At 35.1% G+C, this 24,661-nt stretch overlaps 1 protein-coding gene across 1 annotated transcript in view; it reads right to left on the bottom strand.

Moving 5' to 3' along the window:
- The window catches only part of LOC106672716, a 56,387-nt gene extending 32,395 nt beyond the window's left edge, over positions 1-23,992 (bottom strand). The window contains exon 1 of the mRNA XM_014404358.2: positions 23,788-23,992. The gene's annotated coding sequence lies outside the window, so the exon portion shown is untranslated. The remainder of the gene's footprint in view (positions 1-23,787) is intronic.
- Positions 23,993-24,661: the final 669 nt, after the last annotated feature.

Genomic DNA, 24,661 nt, shown 5'->3' with positions numbered 1-24,661 from the left:
CTAGTCAGATTGTTTTCGTGTTGGCTTTGGATTTAAACAGTAAAATAAGCAAACATAAAACAACCTGAATATATAGAAATTATATATGTAAATGTATTACAAAATTGTATCGTCATTTTGAGCTGGAATAATAAAAACAATTAAAACGACTTTAAGGCTCAGCTCAAATACCTTTAACGTTCTAATTGTCAGTGTAAGGCCGAATCAACTAAAACAAATGTGGGATAAACATCAAAGAAGTATCGACCAAAGGAACGTTTTTGGACGGACCGCGTGATTGAATTTTTTTAAATGATAAAATGATGAACAAAAAATATTGTCTTCTTAAACGTTTTGACAAAGAGATTCACGAATCGTCAAGCCAGATGAGAAAGTCCGTGCTGGGGACTGTCCATTTGCCCCCATCCGATGGTCAATTATAAAACGATCTGCATAGCGGTTTATCTAACTGTAGGCCTGGAAAGTCCATTACGCTTCATCCACGCATTAAATGATTGACCAGAAAACTGTGAACGTGAATTTATGAACCGCTTCTTAGACCGACGATGATTTTTCAAAGTTACGAATCCACCGTTAATTCCTTCGTAACGCCGTTAAGACAATGCCCTCTGGAAGGATGTTTTAATGACGGGCCTTAAATTGCCACTCGAGCCACATTGTTTAACGGTGCAATAAATCCTAATGTTTGAACATAATGTCCAACTGCCTAGTCAACACTGATCTTTCCTTTTGTACCGCAAATCGCGCCGACAAATCCAATTGGATTGTTATTTCTCTCATGGAGTCCCAGCCTTGTTAATTATTATTGCTTTTGTTTCAAAAGTGGATATTTTATTGATAGTTGCTCACAGAATTTTCATAAGACTATGGAAAGAATTAATTTTAATGGTACAAAGCAGTAATATCATTATGTGTTATAGCAGTTTAGTGCCACGTTATTAGCATTATTATGAATGAATAGTCAACGTGTTGGACAGAATATAAAAAAATCGTCTTAATTCAAAACTTAATTAATAAAAGAAAAAAAAATCAGCAATGTTTGTTGAAAAAGTATGTTTAACTGTTCTGTGATAAAGCCGTGAGGTACCGTACCGTAAGACACGCTCCCTTTGTTGCACTTGGCACGGCACCGTCGTAATTATGGTGCATTAAAGTTGAGATGATTCTCAAAAAATATAGCCCTCTGATCACAGACTATAATGGAAAATATGGCGCTATAAAAAAAGATAACACGTCGGAAAAAAAAATCGGCGAGACTAACCGGACAAGAATCGAGGGGACGATCGAGCAGCAAATAAATCGATTCAGAACAACAATTTTTCAACTAAGAACAAAGGCTTACTTTTTTAAATGAAAATCTGAAATGACTTAAATTTATATGTCAGAAGTTCACTCGCTGATATAGAAATAATCATTAATTATCTGTTATTTTACTGATTTTCTACGATTGCTCATTACTACTTAATAATATATTTTTTTAAAACGATTTCAACTAGGAGGTTATATTAAGCCTCCGGGTGCCTGTGCAATTGAAAAAACATATCCTATACAGAAAGAAACAAAATGCAAATATCTGTAGCAGAATATAAACAGAAGTAGACAAAATACTTTCACGAAAAACCTCTGTGCAGATAAAAAAAAGCAAACTTCTTAAGCAGACTAGAAACAGAGCTGGACAAAAAAAATTGTACACTCGCACATCGCAATAAAACTTAAATCCTAACATGCAAAATACAAAGAAGGAAAAAATCACGAAAAACCTCTGTGCAGATAAAAAAAAAGCAAACTTCTTTAGCAGACTAGAGACGGAAATAGACAAAAAAGTTGTACACTCGCACATCGCAATAAAACTTAGATCCTAACATACAAAATACTAAGAACGAAAAAATCACGAAAAACCTCTGTGCAGATAAAAAAAAGCAAACTTCTTTAGCAGACGAGAGACAGAACTAGACAAAAAAGTTGTACACTCGCACATCGCAATAAAACTTAAATCCTAACATACAAAATAAACAAAGAAGACGAACAATTCCTATACAGATAGAAACAAAAGCAAACTACATACTAGTCAAAAAGCATGTAAACTGGCACAAAAAAATAAAATCTTAACGTACAATATAAGCAAATAAAGCACAAAATACACATTAAAAACTCAGAGGCAGATAGAAACAAAAAGCAAAGAGCTTCAGCTGACTACAAACAGAACTAGACAAAATTGTAAGAATTCCGGGTTCGATCTCAGGGCCGCTGGAGTCGAACCCGGAATCACAATGATGAGTCGCCGTGTGAACATCTTAACCGTTGTCATCGACGCCCTCTCATTACCTTTAAACCTCGATTATTTTCCCTTTAAATCATATTATTTATGGAAAATTGATGTAAGTAATGATGCGGAATGCAAACAAAAAACTTTTATTCATGGATATTCACTTTGAAAATCGTGTTTTACATTGATTTTACCTAAAAATGTTTTATTTAACTTTCTAATTAATATCCTTATCTATCTTTGACATCAAATTGTGGATTAGTCTTATTCTTTAATGTTCTATCCTTGAAAAGGTTTCTAAACAAAATATTATATTTCATTTTATTATTTTTTAATTTTTTTTTTGGCACTCTCAACACGACACGCAAGGATGGCACAATTACACAGAAGACAAACACTTTGAGCCCTGAAGATGATCTCAATAAAAGATCGAAACGTTGGCACGATAAAGAAAATGTTTTTCTGAAACCTACATCACACCCGACCGCATCTCACGATATCTGAATAACTATCGATTAACGGTCACTAATCTCTACACACTTTTTAAAAAAATTGGTTTACAATATTTTTCACTCGATCGTATTTTTTGTTACCAAAGATTACAGCTGATAGTCCAATCCTTCGTTTCTAGTATATGATATCTCATCCTAAAATCCTGTCTTTTTGATCTTCACCCAACCGAACCCTCAACCTCGCCCATTGTTGTTTCCTGTCTGGTATTCATCAAGGGAGCATCCTAGGTACATTACTTTTCAGTGTATAAACGACAAATTTCACTCAACACTATAACACTCTCATCCTTACTAAATGGACAATAATCGGTAAGCGTACGGTACTTGTTTTACTTGATTTTCTTGTCTGTTAGCTTTCGTCTTCTTATTCTTTTTTTCTCTATTTTCCCTTTTTTACTTGAAAATAATATTCCCGTTGAACCATCCTTATTTTTAGCCATGTCAATTATTACCCAAATGTTTTGGTCTGCCTTTGTTATATATTTTCTTATTTTGTTTGGAATATTTTTTATTTTGAATATTTTATATATGATGTTATTACACCGTTCCTGCTGATCAATATTGCTATCAACAATCTGCTATTTTATGGGACGTTGGGCCATATTATAATAATAGTATTTTTTATTTTTTGTTATTTATGAATCTTCACCTTAGCTTTAAAATTTAAAAAAATAAACATATTTTACTTAGCTTTCTAACCGAAACATTATGTTTTACACGCGTTCCTAAACAAATCTTGAACTTTTTAAATTCTTGACATCTCTTTTTCTTATTTTATCAAGCTCTGGGTTCCAGTGTTTTTGAAAGAAAAAAAGCCGATTTGGAAGTACTCTGGGATCTTTATAGTGATAAGTCTCCTTGTCAATGCTCTACCAATCAATTGATATTGCTTCAAATTACCTTACAAAGCACATTTAAGCGTAGTAATATTAAATTACATCCTTTTCTTGTAAAGTAGTACAATATACAGGAAATGGAGCACCGCAGACTAGAAATCCACTAGGCACATTCATCCGGCGGTACAATATTTTCTAACTTTCCCACCAATTACGTCCACGTATTGTACATTTCAGTTTTTAACTATGGAAAGATTCCCATGGTCGGATTCCCCAAACGAAGGTTTGGAAGAATTCTTTCATTAACCCACATCTTCATCAGGAGTTAATTGTTAATTATTACTGTTAATTGAGGCACTTGGTGTTATATCCGGACGTTAAAAGGGGAAATATCTGCTCAAAGAAAGCCTGTTTTACACTCAATTCTTTAAAATTTTAATTAGTTTAAATTCGTATATTATTAATTATTCAGAAATCGTGCACTCTCCACACGACACGCAAGAATGGCACAATTACACAGAAGACAAACACTTTGAGCTCTGATGATGATCTCAATAAAGATCGAAACGTTGGCACGATAAAGAAAATGTTTTTCTGAAACTACATCACGCATTTCACGATTTCTGATTAATTATCGATTAACGGTCACTAATCACCACACATTCGTATATTATTTTTCCCACAAAAGTACATGAATTATGACCGGAGGAAACATGAAAAACCTTTTACACTAGGAAGTTGTATGACATGACGGTCGAGTTGTAAATTAAGAAAAACTGTATTAAAAAAAATTAAAAGTGTGATAGTGCTGTACCGTTCCAGTCTGATCCGTTAGAACAGGTAAAGGCACATTTCGGACAAGTCATCGTGAGCGCGTGTACTTCTTTTCAGCAAAGCACAACAGAGGGAAAAAAAAACTTTTTATCACATAAATGCAAAAGCATTGTGGAAAAGATATAAACAAAATGTGCTAAGTGTATAAAAATGATTCCGGGGAAGCCGTGAGTTCAAAAGCCGGCGAAACCATCGCAATTGTGAGGTATGTCAACCGTGGAAACAGTTTGATTTTGTAGAATCCGAGCATTCAAGCAAGATAACTCGTCCGTTCGCATTCCTTTCGATAAAAAAATGTCCTGGTAATAGTTTTAAAAGTCAAACATCTTTGAAATCTTAATTTATAAAAAAGGACTTTGGACTGCAGAACGTGCAGAGGGAATTTTAATCATTCAGGTTATTTATTTTCCAACCTACAAATAACACTGAATTGTATGTTGACCTTTAATCTTCCTTACAATATTCTATGTTTTCATCATTTTTTAAAGCGTCAGCCATCCAAATAAATATAATTATTTAATAACAACACAAATGGTTAAAAAACAACAACATTAAATTCACATTATCCAAACGAAGTCCTATACATAAACTTGAACTGTAGTCAGCATGACTTTAGTCCTGAGGTCCGCCAAGCTCACTATACATAGTTACTTATTTATTATAGCTAGATTCGGAAGATGTAGGAAAATAAAAATTTAGAAATATTTACAACCGGCAGACCAGACCCAAAAAGTATTACATATATAACATAGAAAAAAAATGTCTAGTAAATTAGAGTAAAAAAAACACAATAAATTTACAATATTTTAAAACTTTTATAAAGGCTCAGTGGCCTAGGCAGCTTTGAGGAATATACTAAATTATAGGCTCCAATCAATTCTTACATATATGATAATAAATGTGTTTATTGAAAAATAAACAGAAAATACAACTTCAAAAATTAATTAACTGAGAAAATGATAAATTTAGTCGTTTCGCTTTGCGAAAAACGTCAGTACGGCAAGCTAAAATCTAAATTCCTGGAATCAGTGTTGCCCACAGTGTTGCCCAAACATGCTACAACGAGAAAAACAGTGTAATTACTCCTTACAAGGACAAAGACCGGAAAGTAACGCAGAGTTACAGAGTGACCCGTATTTTGTTGTTTATTTCAAACTATATGCATTTTTATCGTTATATTAACTACAGCATACTTATTTTGATGTAAACCAAATGAAACGAGATCAGAAATTCATGAGGTTTAATAAATATATATTAAGCTAGGTTGAAAGCATATTCACCAAAGCACCGGAAAATCATTTAGTGGTTAGAGTGTATTTAACTAACAATTCATTACTTAATTTTGCTCGTAAAAACGTCTATTGGCTACTCTGATCTCTCGGAGGGCCTTAAGTCTCATGGGCATCGAGTAAAAAAGCGAACCTGTCTGTTCATCATATCCCATAAGTGTTGTATAGTATTATGTCATGAGAACGTCATAGCCAATTCATTGTGGTAATCCCAAGTAATGGGTGACATTCGAGTTACATGCGGTCAAGCATTATCGTGCATTAGAGCGAGGTTGTCCCGAATCGGAGCAAACGGAATCATAGAGCTTCCAGAACTTCCTCAATGTACTTTAGTAGATCCATTCCATACGATAATCAGTTCAGTATGGGAACGAACTTCATTCCACTCCATAGCACAACTGACTGTCTTTGAAAAAGGCGTGACTCGCGTGTGGTACATTAAGCAAACCGTTCTCCATGTCTTCTCCACACACGGTCTCGGTCATCTCGCTTCCACAAACCAAACCGGCGCTCACCTAAGAGAACAGTTTCTCCCCCATTTTTCAAGTATCCAGGCGAGATGCTAATTTGCGAATAGTCTCCTTTCTAATTGATGCTTATCCAGTAGTAGAGAATCTGATGCGGGAAGTCTAAAGACATTTCCTTATATTACGGAACATTTGGAGTTGACTACCTATCAAGGAATCCGTTAAATGACGGTTCAATGAGCAATAAATCAATCGTCTCATCGTTCGAGACTTCCCGCGGCCTTAAACCGCTGTAGACCACATTTGTGGATAATGCCCATTTGATAGGCTAATCAGGACGATCAGGAAGGACTTGAAAACCCGGTGAAAAAGTTTTCAACAACATTCAGACGAACGCTAACAGAACCTTTTGTTAAATCGTATATTTTAATATTCTGTAATGCAAATTAATACTTCGTTTACAAACTATGCTTTAATAAAGCCTTTTTGCTTAAAAAATGTTTTATTCAGATTTTTTATTTATAAATTGATTAATGTTTTATTATTTGGTTTACTGATAATTTATTCAACTTATTAATACAGTTTAAAACGTATAAACAAATGGGCCAATTTTTTAAAGTGATTGGTTGCCCTAATTATTTTCCATTGGATGAAATAGTCGGTGGTTTATTTGCTGTTCCATCTGATTAACGAGGTGGACAGTTAGCCGGGTTGGGAAAAAGCGGCGACCAAACAGCGATTAAGGTGTCAATCTTGACTTTTGAACGGTCGATCAATGGTCTGGGACACAGCGGCTTCTCTTTCTCTTGTAACAGGCTCATTTTACACTGGATAAAAGAATGACTGGCGATAGAATTGACAAATCACGTCCGACGTTTGTTTTTCCGGCGGACGGAGAGAGAAAAAAAATCTATTTTGAAAAATCATGAACACTCCTGTAGACGAGTTATTTGTATTGAGGCCGGTTTCCATTGCAATTTAAATTAATTTTAGCCTGTTTTAACATTCTCGAGTTCTATGAAAATTTTAGTTATATCGCATTCATTATAAATTATATAGAACAGCATTGGGTGTACATTGTTAATCATTTCTTTTCAATTAATTAATCTTTAATTAAGATTATTAGGAAATCGTAAGATGCAGTCCGGTGTGACGTAGGTTTCAGAAAAACATTTTCTTATCGTGCCAACGTTTCGATCTTTATTGAGATCATCTTCAGGGCCTGGGATTTACAAACATTGTTTACATTTAACAAATACATGCAGGATGTGAAAAAAAGTGAATTTATACAAAAAAAAATTTTATATTCAATCAAAGTATTTCTACTCACTCAAAATGTTTGTTTTCTTTGATACAGAAATACTTTGATTGAATATAAAAAATATTTTTTTGCATTGTACAAATTCACTTTTTTCCACATCCTACATGTATTTGTAAAAATTTAAACAATATTTGTAAATCCCAGGCCCTGAAGATGATCTCAATAAATATCGAAACGTTTGCACGATAAAGTAAATATTTTCCTGAAACCTACATCACACCAGACCGCATCTCACGATTTCTAAATAAATATCGATTAACGGTCACTTATCACTAAACACTTCTTTAATTAAGGTTTTGGTTGAGATAAAAAAGTCAGTGTCACAAGCGGGATTCGAACCCTTGACCTTCGGCTAAATACGCCGCTCTCTACCACTTGAACTATCCGACTTCGATCCATTCGGACAAAAAGGCAGGCAAAAATGAGGGAAAAATTCAAAAAGGTGGGGTTGAGGTGGGAAGTTGGTGTCCGCGTGGATCGAAGTCGCGATAGCTCAAATGGTAGAGCAGCGGCATTTAGCCGAACGTCGTGGGTTCAAATCCCGCTCGTGACACTGACTTTTTTATCTCAACCAATACCTTACTTAAAGATTAATTAATTGAACAGCATTTATTTGGCCAATCGGACCACGAAAGCTAATCGATTGTTAATAATGAGGAATCGAATATTTACTAAGTTAGTAGGAAATATAATAAATGGTTTATAATGAACTAAGCTACTAATTAATTACTTATCAGCCTCAAATTAAATCTCTCTCTCGCCCTCCCACCCCCCCTCTCTCTCTCTCTCTCACTCTCTCTCTCTTTCGGTCTGTCTGTCTCTCTCTCTCTCTCTCTCTCTCTCTCTCTCTCTCTCTCTCTCTCTCTCTCTCACTCTCTCTCTCTTTCGGTCTGTCTGTCTGTCTCTCTCTCTCTCTCTCTCTCTCTCTCTCTATCGCTCAGTTCGCTCTGTCTGTCTGTCTCTCTCTCTCTCTCTCTCTCTCTCTCTCTTTCGGTCTGTCTGTCTGTCTGTCTGTCTCTCTCTCTCTCTCTCTCTCTCTCTCTCTCTCTCTCTCTCTCTCTCCCTCTCCCAGACTCATATTTCAGTCACTCTCTCTCTATCGCTCAGTTCGCTCTGTCTGTATATCTATGTATTTATCTATATAACTTTTTTCACCCTTTGTCACTTCCTTTCGCATTCTCTCTCACCATTGAGGGGATAAAATTGGTCGATAGCTAGCATACTTTTTTCAAGCATATTTTTGAAGCATTGCACAACCACCTTGGAAACATCACAACAGGAAATATTATCCTCGTTGTCATCTATGTTGAAAATCTTTCGATGTGTCAATCGTAAAAAAGCATTAATACGAAAAATATAGAAAAACTAGGGTGAAGCCGTTGTGTATGGGACAGATGCCCTTGGTGATGTCAAACAAGCGGAAAATCCTCTAGGTCACTGACAACGTACGATTCGTTTTCGTCGAGTTTTTAACGTTACGACACGCTCCTCACTTTATACTTTTCCATCAAATTATATAAATATGTAAACAATTATAAATATGCATCCAACATATCATAACGTCCTAAGTTCGCGGGACACCTTGGATAGTTTATCTGTATTTACACAAGATTCAAAAAGAAGACCATGCACCTTCCGATTTCCTTTTAGACAATAATCAGTTTTTCGTGTTCTTTCGATTATAATACCCTTGGAAATCATACTTTTATAAGAGCATAAAGACAGACATCGACGACGAAACATTGCATGTTAAAACTGTTCATAAACAAAAAACACAAACACGCAAAAAGATTCAGTTTCAGCCGTTGTGTTTTGTTGTCTAGATCGAAAGAACAGGAGAAATCGTAGTTCGGGAATGTTTAAAAACAATGGGGACTCCTATGGGGAGAAGACCGACGGAAATCGACAATGCACCGTTTTGGCTGCGGTCAGACCCGCCTCGTCCACTTCTGACCGCTGCAATTGCTTGGCGAATCCTACCGCAGAAAATGATTTTCACTGTTCCTCAAACCCCTAGGATTTTTTTGTTGATCTAATGAGAAAGTCGTGTTACATCGACTGTATGTTAAATATGTAATAAAATCTTTTCTGCATAATCAGCCAAAGTGTGGTCAAATACAATAATTGAATTTCTCCTGACGTCCATGAAATATATTTAGTTGTGAATTCGAAATGGTAAAGTTGAAAACCAAACATTACCACTAATATTGTTAAATGGTTGGTGTCTGAGCGGATCGAAGTCACGATAGCTCAAGTGGTAGAGCAGCGGCGTTTTTAGTTCAAATTTATTTCAACCAAAACCATAATAAGTAAGTCCCCGTGGCCACTTGCGTCGCCGAGAATCGAATCCTGATTACACGACATTTGGAAAATGGCCAAAAAGGAGGGAAAATTTAAAAGGTCGTGGGTTGAGATGGGGAGTGTCCGAGTGAATGAAAGTCACGATACCTCATGGGATAGAGCAGCGGCGTATTTAGCCGAAGGTCGTGGGTTCGAATTCCTCTCATGGCACTAGCTTTTTCATTTCAACCAAAACCTTACATAAAAAGATTAATTAATTGAAAGAAGTAATTTGGTCAATAGACCACTACATATAATGGATTGTTAAATATGTCGAATTATCCTTGCTTCAGAGTACCCAACAATAAATCGCAATTTCTGCTCTTATAATTTAAAAAAATATCAAATCTTTCATTAATATTTTATATTTTGCATGACATTAATATTTTAAATTGTATACATAATAAATTCAATCACTTCTCGTAACCTAGTCCTTCATAATTTCGCTGAATGTGTGTACACAGTAAAAAATCGAACAATCTGTAGGCCAACCGACAAGGTTCGTACTCATGTTCTGTCCTATAATTTAAAAAAATTAACTTGACGTGTTTCAATTGTATACTTAATTAAGTTCATCGCTTCTGGTCAAGCTGGTTCGCTTGATCTCGTGAAATTTCTCAACTGAGGCTCAACAACTGAACAAGGCCAACTGACAAGACTTCATAATTATATTCAAAGTCTAAAATTTAACTTGATGTTTATACTTTAAATGATGTAAGAACTTATTTGAACAGTCTCAGGTCAACTTGAACTTCCGTATCGCAAAATGTATTGCTTGATCAACAAAAGCTGAACCATTGCAGACAAATCAGACCTTACAATAATTGAACAAATACTTAAATTTATATTGACGTTTATTATTTTCATTTTGTAATTACTTAGGCTGAGGGACCGCGTGATCGATCCTGGGCACGTAGACCCCGCGGACGTGTGTTCGATTCCCACCGTCGCCCCTGGCCTTTTTTCTCACGCAACCCTTCTCCCCAACCAAACATTATGAAATAATCAACGGAATAACGGAATCGTACTCTGGCTAATATACAAGCTCATAAGGACATTAAAAAATAATTAGTTTGAAAATCTCCAGGATAACTTTGATCACCTAATCGTGTTTAATGTATTGACTTTCGACAATTACGCAATCTGCAGGCCAACCGACAAGGTTTGTACTCTGTTCTGGTACTATAATTTAAAAAATTATAAAATTTATCTTGATATTTTTCTTTAAATTGTCTAATTAATTTGTTTGATCGATTCAGGTCCACTTGTCCGCCTAGTTTCGCTTAATTCGTCCTCAACCGACAAGAATGATGTTCTTACCTAAATTAAAAGAAAAATCTAAAATGTGAAAGAATGCAATCACTAATATTTGATCAATTTCATTCAATTTGATTTCGTCATTGTCCATAAATGCTCTTTTTAGCTGCCTTTTTTCTCCCTTACCGTTTGCAATATTTTGCCTCAGTAGTTTTCTATTGTTTGTAGTGGTTTATAAATAAATTGTTAAATACGATGGTCAGTTTGTACGCTTATTTTTCTAAGTATTGTCCATTTAGTGTTTGTTTTATTTTTGTTTATACGTTTTATTATCATTTCTTTTTTTTAATTGTAGCATTCGATAAAATCCTCCTTGCTTTTCTCAGCTTCATTTTTTAATTAAACGTTACCATTTCAGTATTAATAAAAGTCCAATTAATTGATTTTTTTCTGGGAATCTGTGAGAACGTCAAAATAATATTTAACGGTGAAAATAATTATTCCCAGACGCCTAACGGTTCCATAGATAATAATTTATAAGTAATAATAATATCTTTTAATAGACATCAAACAAAAATAAATATTTAATTTTTTGTTTTTGGAGTTTTTTAAGAAAATAAATAAGAAGTGTATTGAACGAAGGTGATTAATTAAGTCCCATTAGTACGCAATATAAATGTTTAGTGTGTAGAGAGATTAGTGACCGTTAATCGACAGTAATTCAGATATCGTGAGATGCGGTTGGGTGTGATGTAGGTTTCAGAAAAACATTTTCTTTATCGTGCCAACGTTTCGATCTTTTATTGAGATCATCTTCAGGGCTCAAAGTGTTTGTCTTCTGNGCCCTGAAGATGATCTCAATAAAAGATCGAAACGTTGGCACGATAAAGAAAATGTTTTTCTGAAACCTACATCACACCCGACCGCATCTCACGATATCTGAATTACTATAAATGTTTAGTTTAAAACAGCTTATTCCTGACATAATTATGTCAGATTATTACCTGGCAATAATTCTTTGTCTACATTGATTGACACAACATCTGGTGCCCCAGGTCTCTCTTTTATATCTTTATTATTCCTGATCTTTATTAATGATGTTGCTGAATTTCTCTCCCAAAATATAAACTTCCTGCTCTTTGCTGCTGACGATGTCAAGCTGTACCATGTAATTAATAATGATAATGGTACAAAAATGCTTCAAACCGTTTTTTCTAATTTTGTTGATCGGTGGTGAAAAAATGGACTTAAACATAATTTTGATAAATAGTTGCGATTTTTTAGACGCAGGAAAGTTCATTCATCCTATTTTGGTAACAAATTGCTACTGCAAACTGGGATTATATTTTAACTTTATAACGTTAGCATTTCTACAACGTTATTGTTTCTGTATCTTTGTAAATGGGCTTCATGCCCGTCTATATTAATAAATAGAAGAATTTCGACATTATATTCATTAAAAGAAGAAGAATACTAGGCTGTTACATAAATCATCAATACTGTGTTTGAAAAAAATTTTTGTATTTAGTTGTGTACCGTAGACATAAGCTCTATGTTTATACATACATAGGACGAGATATGCCTGACAGCAGCTTGAACAAGACTCTTAAGCCGAGAACACACTTACCCGATGCAACGCTATGCGACGCTATCCGATGCTACCCGACGCCTTGTCACGTTTTGGTAGGGTGTGCACATCTATGCGATGTCAAGCGCACGCCACGTACAGTCCCCCAGCATGTATCACAAATCAGTATCACAATCGCAACGCTTCTTTTGTTCTTAATGCATTATTTCCACCAACCATGTAATAAATTGTTAGTTAAATTCATTATATCAAAAAATGGTATTCCGGTGTTTTTATCAATTTTCTACCAGACCATTGAAATTAATTTTTTAAATAAAAACTAATGAATGTTTGATCTCAGTTAATTTGGTTTATATTAAAATAAGTATGTTGTAATTAATATAACGACATTGATATATGTTTGAATAAAAATATGTGTCCGGTTCTTTTGTCTTCAACTGTACTCGATGCTACCCGACGAAGATCTGGACAGTGGGGATCGCAGACCGTAGAGTAGGGAGTGTTGCATAGCATCGGGAAGATATGCACGGGGGTGATACAATCTTATGGAAAATTGAGTAGCCATAGGGTAGCGTCGCAGAGCGTTGCATCGGGTGTGTTCCCGGCTTAGACAGCCAGCCAGACCCTCAGTCAAAAGTGCATTCCCGATTTTTGAATAAATGTTCTGTTTAAGTATTTGTAAACTTCTTAACCCCTAGAGCTGAAAATGGTATCGAGATTTAAAGGATAGGAAATTTGCGGAAAAGCTGATCTGAAGTTTCTTTTCTCAGTTTTACAAATTAATTAATTCGTTAGGGCAAATGATGATAATATGTTCCAAGTTTTCCGCAGTTCTGAATCTCTATTATAATGGTAAATCTTTTAGCACCAAAACGGCATAAATAGATGTTGCAGATATCATGGGTCGTGCTCAGTCGACAAATTGAGTGACAAAAAACCGTTCCCAACTCTTGTATCAAAAAGTATGAAAACATTAAATACACCAAATATTCATTTTGACTTTTTTGATTATATCATGGCATATCTATTCAACTATGAATCATATTTGTCTTGGTGTTTCACACGATAATTGTAATAACAACTAATATGACAGGGTGACAAATTCGTAGACTTCTCAGCCGCAAGGCATGAAGGTGAAAAATACGTCCAGTAGAAGAGGAATTCTTTTAACGTTTAAACTTTCCTAAAAGATAAGAACACCAGCCTTCAAAAATGGTCTAAATCAAGATCGTTGATGTACTAGCAACCATTATTTCGTATCGATCTTGATTGGATCTTCAACTGTCTCAGTAATCCACCAGTAAACTTTATGACATGACAGGGCTAAGACAAGATATAAAAATAAAGTTTGACATAAGCTGATTTTGACCATTACAATTGATGCAAATGTGGGTATAATTGAAAAATCCACTAGCAAGAAAGTAGTTGACAGTGTTGAGTGTTTTACAAACTAGTTTCATACGATAGAGATGTTTAATCAACAGTTCGAGAGAAATTGTACTCATTTAAAAAAAAAAAATTGAAATTCGATCACTCTGGATAAAGCAAAGCTGCGGAAAAAACGCACCTCCACATCCAATTTGACGCAGAATTACAGAAATTTACAGACAAGTCATGCAGTCATCACCCAGCTTATAACCCTGACGTCGCTTTCTCTTTTTTGTTAGTTAATGGCCAAGTTGATGGAAAGACTACTTTTGAAAACTATAGTCGTGAATGTAGTTGAAAACAATGACTTGTTTAACGTTTAAATTTGTTAATTATGCTTTCTAACGTTTTGGTAGAGATAAAAAATTCAGTGTCACGAGCGGGATTCGAACCCAAGACTTTCGACTAAATACGCCGCTGCTCTACTACTTGAGCTATAGAGAGCGGCGTATTAAGTCGAAGGTCTTGGGTTCGAATCCCGCTCGTGACAGCTCATCTAAACCTTAGAAAGAATAATTAATTGATTGAAAGAAGTAACTTAGTCAATTGTCTACGAAAACATAAATGGTTTAAATGTATATTCGAATAAAACTGTCTTTATTAAAACATTAAGAAAAGTTTGATTTTTCAACTTAAAGTAGACAAAATTATTATTTTAAATTCTTGTAGAAAATCATGATATTTTAGCTTATCAAGTCTAAAAACTTTCTGTAGTAAAATTGGGTCAATTATAAAAAAAATCAATTCAACGTAGAACATCACAGACTAAATGCCTGCTTGTTGTCTCTTATTATCTGAGAGGACCGCTCGCATGCCATCATCATTAAGTCCACGACAAGTACCGGTACGCCGAGCCGCTTTCCTATTAAACTGAAGATAACACTGGTGTATCAAGATTTTGATGAATAACAACGATAGGTCGTGTAAGACCGATAAATTTATAACCAACATGATTTTAGGCTTGACTTTTTCGGAAGGGTTTATATTTTAAAATCATCATCATCCTCGGTCGGATCTTGCGTGAGCGCTCCATCACGAGCTTGCAATGGCCGAAAGGGTTAGTGCTGCATGGGAGGGAGGCTGATTGAAGGGGAACGGTACACGGCTAATGACAGCACGGACGACCTGGCAAGTCAATATCTCTTCCAGTCTTTAAGAGAACGTGAGAATCCTCCGGAAACGACCGCGAAGAGGCTGGTTATAAATCGGCCCGTTTAGCAGTTTTAGCATGCCAGCCGACGTTTTCCAATCGGACGAGACAGATTTGTTTAAAAATTGAGACACAGCAATGTGTCTATGGTATTTTTTACTCTCGGGTTGTTTTTTCTAGGCCGGTAATGAAGATACTGCAAGACAATGCGTGATTTGAAACGCTTCTGGCCAGAGACAAGAGGAAATTTGCCCACCCGGAAACGATTGAACTGATGATAACAGTACATCGACTCGAAAAACCAGACAAATATTTGTAAGAATTTCTTAAAGCCTACGGCTAAATAAAGTCTCATTGTATTCAATTGAAAAAATTAACTAGCCGATAATCTGCAGTTTTTTCTGAATTGAATATTTGATAATTTAAAATTTACAGATGGACTGTAAACATGGTTATATCGGACTGTATAAAGTTCATTAAAGACTCATAGATTTTTATTCATCGTTTTTGTTGTATCAGTTCCTTTTTAGTTCTACAGAGTAACTTTGATCCTTTCCGATCGTTTTGGCCTGCATGAGTTTCATTTTTTCACCACCTTCGATTCAAGCCCAAGCTTGGGTCCTTTTATTTTTCTAGACTGTATAAAACATACAATACTGCACTATAATTACAAACCCAGGACTGAAGATGATGAAAAGCCGAAACACGTTTGACTCACAGCAACATCGAGGATAAGCAGAACAAAACGAACAGAACTAAAAATTCATTTACGTTTTAGTGGTCAATTGACCAAGTTACATCTTTCAATTAATTATTCTTTCCATGTAAGATCTTGATTGAGATAAGTAAAATCAATTGAAAGATGTAACTTGATCAATTGACCACTAAAACGTAAATGGATTAATATTTAATAAGTGCAAGAAGTATCACTTCACTAAACAGCTCCCCGTGGTAGTTCATGAGTCGCTGAGAATCCAATCCACACGACATTTAAAAATGGCAAAAAGAGGTAAGGTTCGAAGGTTGTAGGTTGAGATGAAGAGTTGGTGTCCAAGTCACGATAGCTCAAGTCAAGAACAGCGGCTATTTAGCCGAAGGACGTGGGTTCGAATCCCGTTCGTGACATTGACTTTTTTATCTCAACCAAGACTCTACATGGAAAGAATTATTAATTGAATGAACTAATGTTTTTATATAAAACTGTAAAGGAAGAACATAAAATTAAGAAATATATACAAAAAAATTCAATGAATTGATTAAATAGCACGTGATTCTTAAGTGATGGTTTAATCTTTTAACTCAACTTCCACGAGAAGGAAATATTGGGACCATGGTAGCCGAGTGGTTAGTATGAAAAAGAAACCTTGAAGCAATTTTTCCTCGATTTTAGTAAAGTTAGAGTTAGTAGTTTATAGTGGATGTTCGTCTGAGTGTTGGTGAATACTTGTTGAACCGTTAGTTGGGTACTTATTGGGTCCGTCCGAACTCGCGGCTTTTTGAGGTTACTCCCTTTAGTCCTACTAAAAAACAAACAAATAATTTATCCCGCTATTTCTAAAAGAAACCTCTCCCTGAATTTGGCAATGTCACACTACTCGTGTATGTAAAAAATTTCAAACTCTGGAAAAAACCAACAAAATTTGTAATTATATAACATTGCGCTATTTTTGCACATAATAGCTTTAATTTATGTCTATTAAGTCAATGAGACAAATAAATAAAAAATCAAACAAGTGCTCTTGCTTTTAAGGCGGAAAGTCTCGAAATGCAAAAAATAAACCGTTGGAAAAGTTGAAAAAGTTTTTAAAATCCAGATCAAAAATGTCCAACAAAAAGAGAAAGACAAAAAAGATGCTTTTGACTTTAAATTTTAAACTAATACCAAAAAAAGGTTGCATCTTTTGGCAACTTATTTTTTTATCATTAAAAATATTGTTTATTTCAAACCATGATGAATTTCCTATCCTCATGGGAAAAAATTGGACTTCATTTAGACGGTTTCACTGAGTATTACACAAGGATAAACAAAACGAAAGAACCTAAAAATTACTTTTTCACTCTACTCCTTTTTTCTTACAATCGATTCACACTCGGATATCCGTGAGGTTTTATTTATTCTTCACATTCCCCTTATTTAAATATTTTATTTAAAAAAAAAGTAAAAATACATAGGTTGGAGTACGAATGGGAAAATGCAATCAAATTAATTTTCTCCAAAAATTTAGTTCACAACCCAGTTTGTATTTTACTCTGGGAGAACTAAGGGGGCTTATGTTTAATAGCCAGAGGAACTTGAGTTCAGTAGCATTGACTCACTGAAGATGGCGCAAAGCCGAACATCAAAAACCCGCGAGTCTATACGGACCGAATAAGTAACCCAGTGTCGGTGAAATTTAAAAATGCCCACGAGGAAAAATACAAAAATAATCTACCCTTAACAAACTAGAAATTTCACATCAATCACAAATCGATTGAGACTAGTTGTTAGATTCTCATCCGAGAACAAAATGTTTTTTAAAAATTAAAAAAATGACTGTACCTACAAATAAACATAAAAATCACTCAATTTCTATGCTATTAAAAAAATTCATGTATCCATGAAAGCTTATTTTCTCGTGGACATTATTATCTTTTCAGCCTCTGTAATTAGTCGATTATTGATAATCAATATACCTGTTAAGAGTGAAGTGTATTTAAAATATATTGTACTTTCTTAGCTATATGTCAGAAGGTACAGGTCAGTCGAAACACCTGTACTCTCACTTAACATTTTTTTAAAATACTTAACATTTTGCTAATTGCCCACTATAAAAGTTCATTGTAATGTATTAACGAATGACAAAATTTTACTCAAATCATTTTGTACGGCTCAGCAGTATTTGAAAACGGTACAAACTTCGTCATCCTGCCATAATCTTCTTTTCAAATAACAATAAATGTACTATTTCTCTCTCTCGCCCCCTTTCCTCTAACTCCTCTCACTCACTCACTCAATCTCTCTCTTTCCTCCCATTACTACCTTTCTCTCACTCGTCGTTGGATGCGAGAGTTGTCAAATTAGTCCAAATTCTGCGACTAAAAATAAAATGTTATTCATTCCTTCTCTCTCTCTCTCTATCTCTCTCTTTCCTCTAACTCCTCTCACTCACTCAATCTCTCTCTTTCCTCCCATTACTACCTTCCTCTTACTCGTCGTTGGATGTGAGAGTGGTCAAATTAGTCCAAATTCTGCGACTAAAAATAAAATGTTATTCATTCCTTCTCTCTCTCTTTCTCTATCTATCTCTCTTATGGATTAAATACATTTATATTGAGAAATTTCATCACCTGTATCTCAGTTACTCAATGAAAACGCTGCAAAATTGTGACTATGAAAACGTTAAAGCGAATAAAAATATTTCATCTATTGGTAGTAGTACTGAGAGAAAGAAAATTTCCACTTGCCATTATAGTGTTTCCACTCCACGTAATCAAAACGAAAAATATAAGATTTTTTTTAGTTGCCTTTAGGACCAAGGTCTGTTTGGCTTTCTTGTGGTCTGTTTTCGTTTTTTTTATTTTATGTAGAGTATGTTAAATGCATAATGTATGCCGTCGATTTGTGTGATTCGTAGGATGCTTTGTGTTGGATGTGTCGTGTTTGTATCATTTTCAGGTTCTCGAATATGACCATTTTTATCCCTTTTGTCATGGAACAATTTAAACTTGCCTTTTGTGTGAGGTGAGGTTGAATAGTTGGATTGCCCGTCATTATCTTTAAATGGTGTATGTTCATTTTATCTGTCTTATTTTTCGTTCCGACTGTCCGATGCATTTATCCTCGCATTGGCAATTCATTGTACATAATATATGTACCGTTTTATCTTATATGAGTTTTATCTCAGAAATTTTCTTATGATGTTTATTGCTATTAGTACAGTTTTTATGCTCGATTTAATTGCTAGGTTGGTTAGTTTGTACTCCTTGCGTAAGTATGTGAACGTATTCATTTGTTGACTGTTTCTTAAGTTTCGTTTATGCAAATGTATTTTCTTTATTGGTTTATAATTAGTGCCTATATCGCAGACGGTGTTTAGGAGGGTATTTCAACTACACAATTATATTAACGCTCGGAGTGCCGGTGTTTTTGAAAAAGCAACAGTTTGTTTATAGTGTTTAAAGGTTAGGTTATGATTGTTTAATGGTGCTGTTTTTAGTCAGCACATCACGTAATATCAGGTCTCTACATATATCTAATTATTGTTTGTTGCTTGTTTTTGTAATAGTTAGTCCAAAAAAGTGTATGTTTTTTCGGCATTGAGTCCAATTTGTTAGATTTTGGTGCCTACTAAAACCATTATGCCATCAGTGTATTTATTGTATATGTTTTGTAATAATTTAGTGTGAGTACTTATTTTATAAAAATATATTGAATGAAGTGGGCTTTAGACTTTGCTGAGTTTTCTTTAACACGAAGTTAACATGTTTTGCCAGCATGAGTCGTGTATCGTGTAATAGTAGTCGTGTAATCTTTGTATAGACAAGCAAAAATTCCGAGTGTAAATAAGTTGAACGATGATAAAATAGTCACTCGTCGTCCGCACGGCGGTTTTACGTATCAAACAGGTTGATCACCCATAGTATTGAATTTATTCAAATGTTGTTGCGGGTAGGAAGTACTTCCTGTCTCTTGGAACTTGGAACAACTCCTACTCAAATCGATGAAAACGGGTCGGCTCAACGGATGATCGAATATATTAAACTAGTGCTGTGATTTATATGCAATAAAAACAGACAAATATGCACACATATATGTAAATATATTTGGTAAAAAATGCAATTTAAAACTGAAAATATGTGTGGTGATTAGTCACCATTAATCGATAATTATTCAGAAATCGTGAGACGCGGTCTGTGTGATGTAGGTTTCAGAAAAACATTTTCTTTATCGTGCCAACGTTTCGATCTTTATTGAGATCATCTTCAGGGCCTGGGATTTACAAACATTGTTTAAATTTAAAAATACATGTAGGATGTGGAAAAAAGTGAATTTATACAATGCAAAATATATATTTTATATTCAATCAAACTATTTCTACTCACTCAAAGTGTTTGTCTTCTGTGTAATTGTGCCTTCTTGCGTGTCGTGTGCCAGTGAGATATTGCTGTTTTATGTTTATATATGTTGGATTTTGAAGGGGTGGGGAAGGAAGTTACATACAATTGTGCTCTAACTAAAGAACGACATAAATAGGTATCAAAACCGGACTTTCCAGACCCAGCTCCTGTGGCAGCTTGTGTCACAAAGGTTTGTTGAAACTTAGACTTCCTGCCTTTCCTTATGTTTTGCTGTCTTTATGTTTGTTACCAAAAAACGTGTAGCTGATGATACAGGTTTATCACAACCAACAAAGTATAAAACGTCTGTATTGCCCTTAAAAGTCCCACACTCACGCACATACTTTTGAACAAGATCTTTCGTCTTTGCGGTGACTTTCGGCATTTTAGGAGTAGTCAGTTCACAACAGACAAATAATGTTTCACGATGGCAAACGCATGAGAGGCTGGGTAAAACTGAGAAGTATGATGGTAGCGAAAGAAAACTTAGGTCGTGATATTTCCATGAATCCAATTAAACTACTCCAAGAGAACATTTACAGCGGTACAAACACTATTCCTTTCTACTGTGTATTGAGAGGGAATGTATTTATTACCGTGAATAATGTGAGGGTCTATGGCGGAATACTGAGTACCCCGTTAACCCTCAAATCGGTTAATTATATAATTTCTTTATATGTACATAAAGATCATATATAATCGCCCCGGGTCAGATCTTAGTCTCCGAGGTTGGGCTCCAGGGACTTACAACAACTAGGTCATCTCATCCCCCGAATGAAATCAGTTCCTAAATCCAAACCGATTCACATTCTCACTCACTCTTAAAAAAATCTTTTCTATTTACATACCATTCACTCAGTGAGGGTGGAGGAATACTCGATATTCCTCCATCACCCTCCACATCTATTATATAACTAATGTAATTAAGGGTCGATAGGGTGCTCAATATTCCGCCTTAAGACCTCTCATGCTACACATTCATGCCAATAAATACATTCACCTTCAACACACACTCAGGCCTATATACAATAAAATAGCCCTGTTTCACCCAAAACACAGATACTCTGCCGTCCTCAAGGACAATTCTCATCTCAACACGCTCTTTAATGGAGCCCGGGAGCTCTTCGAATAGGTGGGACACATCATGCAACTTTTCCCTACATGCCCTACATCTTTGGTGTAAAAGTGGGTGTCCGTGTGTCAACCTCGTACGGCCTATCCTTAATCGGGTAATGGCCTTTCTTCTACGAGTCAGATCCTCCGAGGGCCGCCAACGACAGTGCTCTTGATACGCGAGACCTTCTTAGCCGATCCGGCACACCGACACTCCCACTTTCTTTTAATCGTGTTTTTTATATCATTTTTACAGTCAGAGGGCCGGATCAGAGTGGTTATATGTTTTTATGTTCATATTTTGTCTTCTAAAATATATTATTATTTTATTACAGATATTGTTTTATTGAAAAGATGATATAAAAATGTATCATGACATGTAAGTAAATTAATGTTTTGTAGATTTATCGACCAGCTTATGCAGATAATGTTCACTTGGACATCAGGGAAGTGGTCAAATAAAATATAGCATTCGGAACTTTATTGTACCTTCTTCAAGGCTCTACAAAAGGATATACTATACATTTTTAATTTTGGCCACGATAAAGTTCCGAAAGCTAGGCGAAGATTTAAAATTAAAAACATTTTATTTGACCACATCCTTGATAACCAAGTGAACAGTAAGTAAATTAGGTTCGGACATTATTGCGGGCCACACGGTTTTATTGAAATTTGCTATATCGCTTTTTGTCTGGATTTGGTTATTCAATCCATATATAATTTTTCATGCACAACTAGTTTTCTATTCCATTTGATTTGACAATAGTAAAACATGGTTTTGGGAACCGTTGGTTGGAGTTGAGCCCTCCTGTACTTTCTTTCATGGAAAACCTCTGATGCTCTAATTTTATTGTCAAAGTGTTAGAAGGTAATAAATTGAAAACAATGGTGTAACCAACTTTTGAAAATTATTTTGTTATAAATATTGTTGTGATAAATTAAATAAATTAAAAAAACTATAAAAATAAAAAACCCGTAACTAATTGTATTTCCAATTCAATATACTTTATACAATATTGTTTAATAAAAACTAGTACATTCAAGGATATTCGAAATTCATTCTTAGTTCCTTAAAGATTTGATATTTGGGTAAAACTGCAAAATTTCAGATTGAAAACCTTTATGAAAAACGATTGGAAAAATGTTTTACATTGAACCAGAACGTTATCGAAAGCCACCAATTTTCGCCTATCGACCAGGTTTTTTTGAAGGAAGAATCAAGATTTTTGCCATAACTTAATTTCCCAAAGCAGGGAATTTAGAATCAAGACAAGTCGAATATTTCCTTCAACTTTATCCGAGTTTGTCGGACCGTACACTGAAGTCCCTAGCCGGACTGTTTTAAAAGCTAGGAAATCGTGACAAAAATTTTCATTTCATATACATTTTTCCTATTCTCGGATAGAAAAACAACAAAATTACTTTTTTCTAATCTAGTTTTAAGTATTATTTTGAATATTAGGTTTGATAAAATGAAACTTTGTTTGATGGGATATACTACACATATTTTTTTTTGTTGTCAAATGTCTTTATATCGCAGTTACTTCTCAAACGATTGATATGTTACTAAGAAAAATTGTCAAAATGCTTTAAAATAGAAAATTTCATTACATGACATCATCAAAATACTATGAATGATACTAGACCAGATAACAAAAACGTAGCTATTTATCTACAAATCATACACGTTTTGCCTATCGAACGGGTCAGTTTTATCAAGAAGGCTCAAGACCTAAAATCCCAAACAGTTGGAATTGAGTCGAAGTTAAATATTTTCATCAACTTCATCCAAGATTGCCGGACAGAGCGGGTTCTTTATGGGAACTGCAGTTCAGCAGCCAGTCTACCACGACCGTAAAACCGGTAAAACCTGATAGTTTATCTTTAAAAAAATTGCCTTAAGACAAAAACAGATAACAAAACACACACACACACACATTCTTAATAAAGCAGTGTTGATATTAATAATTGTTATGGCATTGTGGTGAGAGGAATTGAGAAAGTATATCCAAATTAGTACAAATTCGTATAATTAGTGGATCTTTAAATCGGATGACAATTGTACCAAGACCTTGTATCAGTGCTTATTTTATGGTATGATTTTTAATCTTATAGATTATCTTTACCCTGAGCGGATTCAGAAACAATGACAATTTCTTAAAAACAAGCATACAACCGTTTTCACAAACAATACAAATACGATTTTAATTATGTAGTGATTGCACCGTGCATTCATATTATACATATTGACTTATATTTGGAGGGATAAGAAGTAAAAAAGGATCTCACCGGTGTAATATTGAATTGTCGAAGGTTTGTTCGTGCAGGATCTTCGTGCGTCTCGCTGTAAAAGTGAAACGAAAGGAAAAAAACCGGCCGTGTGTTAGATCGCGTGTTATCCTTCGAAAGACGTAGGACCTGGTGTAGAACGGCGTCTAGTGTCTCCTGGCCAAGTCCTGCGGGACTCTGAAAGGCTGAACACTTCTTCGCAACCCCTTCCATCCCGTCCGGGCCCCTCCATCGCGGCCGGCTTCCGGACAGCTCTTCGCCCAGCTTCCCATAACGTCTTACTTTACCCCAGGCCCCGAACACGGATACTCTTTCTACGGTTCGAATGAATTTTCCGAGTTTTTTTTTCTCCCGTTGTTGGTAGATTCACGTTGGTGCTTTATGCCGGCCAGGCGGCCCGGCCCACTTTTCCTATTCGACACGGAGTTAAAACGCTTATCCCGGCGTGGCAAAAGTTCTCACATAAATGGAAACAATTGGGTTTATCACAAAGAAAACCAATTGAATAAGACAAATTTAATATAATGAAATAAACGAATATGTTTGGCCTGGCCCATACTCGTCATGTGTAAGTATGACGATAGCAATAATTTAGTATTCAATAAACGGCTCTATCGAATGAGTGAAACGATCAATAATCTCTTTTCTTGATGAAAGCATAACAAAATATGTATAAAACATGGGGATAGAGAGACAAGAGAACAGCGTCCAACAAGTAGGGCTTAAGTGCTTCTCCACATATCTCATACCCGCAATAAAAGTGTCACAACTCAACAAACGAAAATTTTATAGGGGAGGCAGATGGAAGTTTACTTTATTTGAGTATTAAATACACGCCATTATGGCTGTTGGTAATAAAAACTGTCATGAACAA

This window comes from Cimex lectularius, unplaced genomic scaffold (genome assembly GCF_000648675.2).
Source record: "Cimex lectularius strain Harlan isolate CLEC.00 unplaced genomic scaffold, Clec_2.1 scaffold120, whole genome shotgun sequence".
NCBI classification, from domain to species: Eukaryota; Metazoa; Arthropoda; class Insecta; order Hemiptera; family Cimicidae; genus Cimex; species Cimex lectularius.
This window is presented reverse-complemented; position numbering and strand designations above follow the sequence as displayed.